Below are 7,500 nucleotides of genomic sequence, written 5' to 3' on the forward strand. Positions count from 1 at the left end.
TAGAACACATAATTTGACAATGCAATCAGTCGTAATTTGTTGTCAGTCTGTAAAATACACAACGATGAGTTGGAGAACTGGTCAAGGTCAAAACAAGCACCAATGTACTTTTGACGGATTGCATTGTAAGCTGGGCATTTAAACAGGAAGTGGTTTTCATTTTCTTCAGTTGATTTACAAAATGTACAATTTCTGGATTCAGCGCACTCGGGATTATAGCGCAGTTTATTTACCTTCAATGGTGTAATGCCCAGTCTGAACTTTGTGTACATTTTGCGTATGTACTGGTTTTCAATGACACCCAGATACTTTTCTTTTTCAAGTTCTCCTTTAAACATCCTGTATACATCAAATCTCACACTTGTATCAAGTTTACAGTGCCAGTTTTGCTCAAAGCAGTCTTGCAGACGTTGTTGTAATGTTCTAATAAACGCACATTCCCTACCTACAGACCCGTTCAACCACACATCTCCAAATCCATTCATGCAAAGGAGGCATTTAACTTGTGAGACCCAATTCTGTTTTCCCCTTTCAACTGCGTTTTTTAACATGATGTATGACATCTTTGCATATCTCGAATCCGGCATACAGTTAAGTCTCAACCAGTACTTTACGCTTCGGATATTTGCTAGGATTGACAAAGTGCATCTTCCAAGTTCCCCATACACCATCTGATTTGGACTGTTTGACGAGATCCCGAGTAATCTTTTACAGGCATACATGTGAACCTTTTCAATCTGTGAACAGTCAAAACATCCCCATAGTTCTGAGCCATAGAGCAAGATGGGAGCAATTTGCGCATCAAATAGAGAGAGAGAGACAGAGAGAGAGACAGAGAGAGAAAGACACAGAGAGAGAGAGAGAGACACAGAGAGAGAGAGAGACAGAGAGAGAGACAGAGAGAGAGACAGAGAGAGAGACACACACAGAGAGAGACACAGAGAGAGAGACACAGAGAGAGAGACACAGAGAGAGAGACACAGAGAGAGACAGAGAGAGAGAGAGACAGAGAGAGAGACAGAGAGAGAGACACAGAGAGAGAGACACAGAGAGAGAGAGACACAGGGAGAGAGAGAGAGAGAGAGAGAGAGAGACACAAAAAGAGAGAGAGAGACACACAGAGACAGAGAGAGACAGCGAGAGAGAGAGACACAGAGAGGGAGAGACAGAGAGAGAGAGACACAGAGACAGAGAGAGACAGAGAGAGAGAGAGTGACAGAGAGAGAGACAGAGAGAGAGAGAGAAAGACTGAGAGAGAGAGAGACAGAGAGACAGAGAGAGAGACAGAGGGAGAGAGACAGAGAGAGAGACAGAGAGAGAGAGACAGAGATCGAGACAGAGAGATCGAGAGAGAGCTAGAGAGAGAGAGAGAGCTAGAGAGACACACAGAGAGAGACACACAGAGAAAGACAGAGAGAGAGAGACAGAGAGACAGAGAGAGAGAGAGACACACACACACACACACACACACACAGAGACACAGAGAGAGACACAGAGAGGGACACAGAGAGAGAGAGGCACACGGAGAGACACAGAGAGAGACACAGAGAGAGACACAGAGTTATTTAGTCATTCGGTCAGAAATGAATTTCTCGCATACAAATAATAAAGTAGAACTAAGCAAGAACAGTTACTGTAAGTTGCTGTGATCGGTCACTATCTAAACAAGAAAACATCGGCAGAACACAGCAACTTCCCTTTCTGTGTTCTGCCGTTGTTTTTAACAAACTCGAGTTCAACGAAAACTCTGGCAGAAGACAGTAACGTCCCTTACTGTGTTCTGCCGTTGTTTTTAACAAGCCCGAGTTCAAGGAAAAACTTGGCAGAACACAGTAAGTCCACTAATTGGCTCATAATTCTTTAATCTTACCACTATTTTTGAAATGGACTAAAGGTATAAATTCAGAAATCATCCCCACGCTTTATTGTACTAAAATGTCCAGCGAGAATGCTTTTGTTTTAAATATAAAGCTAAGAACAGAAAACCGCGTTTTTCTCGAAACGTGATTTTTGGACTTACTGTGTTTTGTCAGAGGAGGGCAGCCATGATGTGTCCAATTGAGACAAGTCCATTATCAATCCAATTTTGAATACAAATAACCTTTTCATCTCGTAGAAGCTTGACATTATAATGCAAATGGTTCAGAAACAAAATCAGTAACACTTTGAAGTATATATACAATTTCTTATAATGTTAAAAAACGTCAAACCAAAAGGGATTACACACTTTCTCCATTAACACTTTGGCATACTCACCACCTCCTTCATTAATATCTCGACAAGACGGAATACCAACTATTGAAATGACCAAGCGACGTTCATCCTCTCACTTTCTCCACAGCACATGTGGTATATATTTAGCGCTTACTTCCTTTTCAAGCATGGGAATTGTCCGCCGAAAAGCAAATTTCCGCCGAATGTTTTTTCCGCCGAAAAAGCTAAAGTGTCCGCCGAAAAAATATATGGAGGAGGCAAAACTGGTTCTGAAAACTGAATTTAATGGCAAACCAGGAGCTCAGATGACACCAAATTGCACAATTTGGGTTCTTTGGAGAAACATTTTTTCGGGGAGCATGCCCCCGGACCCCCCCTAGTAAGGCTAGGCGCTTTGCGCCGTCGACTTTGAGCTTACTTACAAATGTTCAGCCTTTTTTAAAAACTTTTGTTTCTCAGAAGGTTCGAAGAGTAGTCTGAACAGAGAATGCAATGATTCTCAAAGATAATCAATCTCATCGTGCCGACATATGAAGCCAGAATAAAAAGACAGACTCCTCGAAATTCAGCTCTGCTCACTATCTCAAATAATTATGTCCGGGCTGTTCACAAGGAATAAGACCATGTCTTTATTTGGATACATACCAAACATCCACATAACTCAGTCAGGATGTTATTGTTTTGTTATGGGTCAAAAACTGGGTAGATCTGAGATTGTGAGCAGAACTCTCTCTCTCTCTCTCTCTCTCTCTCTCTCTCTCGCTCTCTCTCTCTATCTCTCTCTCTCTCTCCCTCTCTTTCTCTCTCTCTTTCTCTCTCTCTCTCTCTCTCTCTTTTTCTCTCTCTTATAAAATTCTAAATGACGACTGTCCTAAATCACATTTCAATAAAGATATGGGTCCCAAAAAATCATCCCTCCTATACCTCGCATAGACCTCTACAAATCGAGCTTAGCCTTCTCGGGAGCGTTTCTCTGGAACTCCTTCCCCCAACAGATAAGAAATGCAACTTCAGTGAAAATGTTTAAGAGACAGTCACGTTCACACATCATTCGTGAATGAAATGTCTTGTTCGATTGTTATTTTGTTAAACATTTTGTACTAGTGTTAACGGATGTGTAGCTGATCGGAGCAACTTTATTCCCAAATGAAAGGTATAACCATGTCAATGTAATTTTGTAATTTGTGAGTTCTCCTTATGTAATTCCTTAAATGCACATTGTGTTGCATTCCATACAATGTATTTCTGTATTTTATATGACTTATATGATTGAATTTATATTTTTTTTATGTGCGTCTGTCTTTATGTGTTGTATAAAGGACAGGTTGGAAGAATAGGCTTTGCCTAAAACCTTTATCCTTTTGTAATAAAGTTCTGAGTCTGAGTTTGAGTCTGAGTCTCTCTCTCTCTTTTTTTCTCTCTCTCTCTCTCTCTCTTTCTCTCTCTCTCTCTCTCTCTCTCTTTTTCTCTCTCTCTCTTTTTCTCTCCCTCTCTCTCTCTCTTTTTCTCTCTCTCTCTCTCTTTTTCTCTCTCTCTTTCTCTATCTATCTCTTTCTCTCTCTCCCTCTCTCTCTTTTTTTCTCTCTTTCTCTCTCTCTCTCTTTCTCTCTCTCTGCCTCTCTTTCTCTCTCTCTCTCTCTTTTTCTCTCTCTAAAACTACACTTTCTCTTCTAAAAAATAATGAATCGATTGACCCACCCTCTCGTTCACGATCTGTTTCCAGCGAGGCAGCACGCGTCACAGATGACGTCATCATCAGGAGACAGGAAGTCACGATCAGGAAAGTCAGTAACTTGATCATCTTGCTCAGTGGAATTGAATACCAAAGTAACGAGGCAGAACTGAAAGCAAATAAGAAAAGAAAGACGCGATATATTGATTGACTCACTGTAATTGGTTGAATGAATGCTTGCTTGCTTGACCGATTGATTGCTTGACTGACTGCTTGATTGATGAACTCATTGATAAAATGCTAAGCATTACAATGTGTGTGTGTGTGTGTGTGTGTGTGTGTGTGTGTGTGTGTGTGTGTGTGTGTGTGTGTGTAAAAAACAAACAATCGGTGGGTAAATCGTCCCGGTGAGAAATTGTATATTCAGTGTGAACAGACGATATGAACGTTTGCACATGATTTAAAAATCGAATAAGATATACATTTTGTTTGTCAGATTTCATCATACTTTGCAAGACGTATTTTTGTTGTCAGATTCACAAATAAACCATCAAACAAATGAAAGAACAAACTAATGGAGAAAAAAACAAGTCGCGTAAGGCGAAAATACAATATTTAGTCAAGTAGCTGTCGAACTCACAGAATGAAACTGAACGCAATGCCATTTTTCAGCAAGACCGTTTACTCGTAGCATCGTCAGTCCACCGCTCATGGCAAAGGCAGTGAAATTGACAAGAAGAGCGGGGTAGTAGTTGCGCTAAGAAGGATAGCACGCTTTTCTGTACCTCTCTTTGTTTTAACTTTCTGAGCGTGTTTTTAATCCAAACATATCATATCTATATGTTTTTGGAATCAGGAACCGACAAGGAATAAGATGAAAGTGTTTTTAAATTGATTTGGACAATTTAATTTTGATAATAATTTTTATATATTTAATTTTCAGAGCTTGTTTTTAATCCGAATATAACATATTTATATGTTTTTGGAATCAGAAAATGATGGAGAATAAGATAAACGTAAATTTGGATCGTTTTATAATTTTTTTTTTTTTTTACAATTTTCAGATTTTTAATGACCAAAGTCATTAATTAATTTTTAAGCCACCAAGCTGAAATGCAATACCAAAGTCCGGGCTTCGTCGAAGATTACTTGACCAAAATTTCAACCAATTTGGTTGAAAAATGAGGGCGTGACAGTGCCGCCTCAACTTTCACGAAAAGCCGGATATGACGTCATCAAAGACATTTATCAAAAAAATGAAAAAAACGTTCGGGGATTTCATACCCAGGAACTCTCATGTCAAATTTCATAAAAATCGGTCCAGTAGTTTAGTCTGAATCGCTCTACACACACACACACAGACACACGCACACACGCACATACACCACGACCCTCGTTTCGATTCCCCCTCGATGTTAAAATATTTAGTCAAAACTTGACTAAATATAAAAACACACACACACACCCAAAAACAAGAGATTCAAAACAGAAAAAAACTGTTCCAAAATCCAGAATCTAAAACAAGTGAGATAAGAATGGGAACGTTCAGTTTTAAACAAACGAGATATTCGTCGACAAAATGGTCTTCATTGCAGACAGACGCACACATAATTATGAGACAGATATAAAAGCAAAAGACTTTGCTTAAATTCGACCTCTGGTATAAAGATATTTTTTATCTTTCTAAATTTTATTTTATTTTAAGGCCACAGATAGAAATTAAGATTTGTTTCTTTGGCAAGCTTTACTATGACTAATTCCTAGAAATAATATGATTTAAGGCCAGAGAGGGAAATTAGAATTTGTTTCTTTGGCAAGCTTTACAATGTCACACTCCGAAACATGATTTAATTTAAGGCTGGAGATGGAAATTAAAATTTGTTTCTTTGGCAATTATAACTGCGTCTAACTCCAAGAAATGATTTGATTTAAGGCCAGAGAGGGAAATTAAGATTTGTTATTTTGGCAAGCTTTACAATGTCTAACTCCGATTAATAATTTGATGTAAAGTGAGAGATTGAAATTAAGATTTGTTACTTTGGCAAGCATTACAATGTCTAACTCCGATAAATAATTTGATGTAAAGCGAGAGATTGAAATTAAGATTTGTTACTTTGGCAAACTTTACAATGACTAACTCCAAAAAAGGATTTTAGAGAGGAAATTAAGATTTGTTTCTTTGCTAAGCTTTACAATGTCTAACTCCCAGAAATAGTTTTAACGCCGAACCTAGGATTTGAGGTACAGATAGTACGCATGTCATACACTCGGCAGGACATTGATTTAAGGCCAGAGATGGAATTTAAACTTTGTTTTTTTGGCAAGCTTTAACATGTCTAACTCCGAAAAATATTTTGATTTCAGGCCAGCGAGGGGAATTATGACTTGTTTTTTTGGCAAGCTTTACAATGTTTAACTCCGCGAAATAATTTTAACGCCGAACTGCCTAGGATGTGAAGTACAGGCATAGTACGTTTGTTTTGTTTGTTTGTTTGTTTGCTTAACGCCCAGCCGACCACGCCACGAAGGGACAGGCATAGTACGTACGGCATACACTCGGTAGAACATGAGAGAATCAAGACGCACTCACCTGTAGTACTGTGGGAACTGTGCAGACATCCACTGTCAGCTCGACTCTACTTAACTGTACCAGAGACTGTAGAGTACACAGTCTGTATACTCTGTAGTCTCTGATTACCAAGTTTGAAAAGCCGTGCAAGCTGTGTCCGCTGTGTGACTTCAATATGGATGAAACCTAACGGTTATGCTGATTTTAAGTCCTAGAGCTTTAATTGCTGAATGCAGGATCATCAGTTCTTAAAGGCTGTTAATGGAGCTTTTAAGATTTAAGATTTGTGATTTTCGTTTACTACTTTGTTTTGTTCTGTTTGGGGGGGGGGGGGGGATATTATTGTTTTTGAGGGGAGAGGGGGAGGTGGGTTGATAAGTCATCAAATACAACGCCTTTTTGAGCTTGAGAATGCAGTCCTCATTTTTCAATCAAATTGATAGAACATTTTGGTCAAACAATCTTTAACTACGTCTAGTCAATGGGACTGCATATCAGCTTAAAAGCTTTAAATTCAATGAATAAGCTTGTTTATTAGACATTTCAAAATTCCTGATTACAATTAAAATTCAATGTAAAAGACACAAAACAGATTTCATTGTACTTCTAATCATTTCCTGAATCCAAAAATATATAGCAATAGCAGGTTTACTGCAAATATGTGTGCAGAATCAGGGCTCACCACGGACGCGCAACCTAGAGGGTCCCTGGACCCTCAAGTTTAATTTGTAAGGGTCCAAGGACACGCACAGTGAAACTTTAGAGGGTCCTTTGACAAGGAGGTTCTCATATTTGCTTTTGGAATGTTAATTCCTCGCCGACACATACCCCATCCCCCAAACCGCTCAAAGTTATACTGACGCTTTGAAGCCCTAAGCCATTTTCAAAAGCATCCTGGCCATCTGGGTAAGGTAACCTATCCTTAAAGTTGCATCAGTAAAGATCTGGCAGAGCGTTTCCTGAAAAAAGTACGGATGAAACGCATGATGACGTGACGGGTATGTAGAGCGTCCCGGGACCCGCTCTTTTTCGCTTTAGTGCGTCG

The 7,500-nt window shown here is 39.2% G+C and overlaps 1 long non-coding RNA gene across 1 annotated transcript in view; it reads right to left on the reverse strand.

The window, feature by feature from the left end:
* The window catches only part of LOC138968891 (uncharacterized), a 15,892-nt gene extending 9,304 nt beyond the window's left edge, over window positions 1-6,588 (reverse strand). Inside the window, exons 1-2 of the long non-coding RNA XR_011456313.1 lie at window positions 6,477-6,588; window positions 3,913-4,055 (exon numbers count right to left, since the gene is read on the reverse strand). This is a non-coding gene — a long non-coding RNA (uncharacterized lncRNA). The remainder of the gene's footprint in view (window positions 1-3,912; window positions 4,056-6,476) is intronic.
* Between the last annotated feature and the right edge of the window lie 912 nt (window positions 6,589-7,500).

Source organism: Littorina saxatilis, linkage group LG6 (assembly GCF_037325665.1).
Source record: "Littorina saxatilis isolate snail1 linkage group LG6, US_GU_Lsax_2.0, whole genome shotgun sequence".
NCBI classification, from domain to species: Eukaryota; Metazoa; Mollusca; class Gastropoda; order Littorinimorpha; family Littorinidae; genus Littorina; species Littorina saxatilis.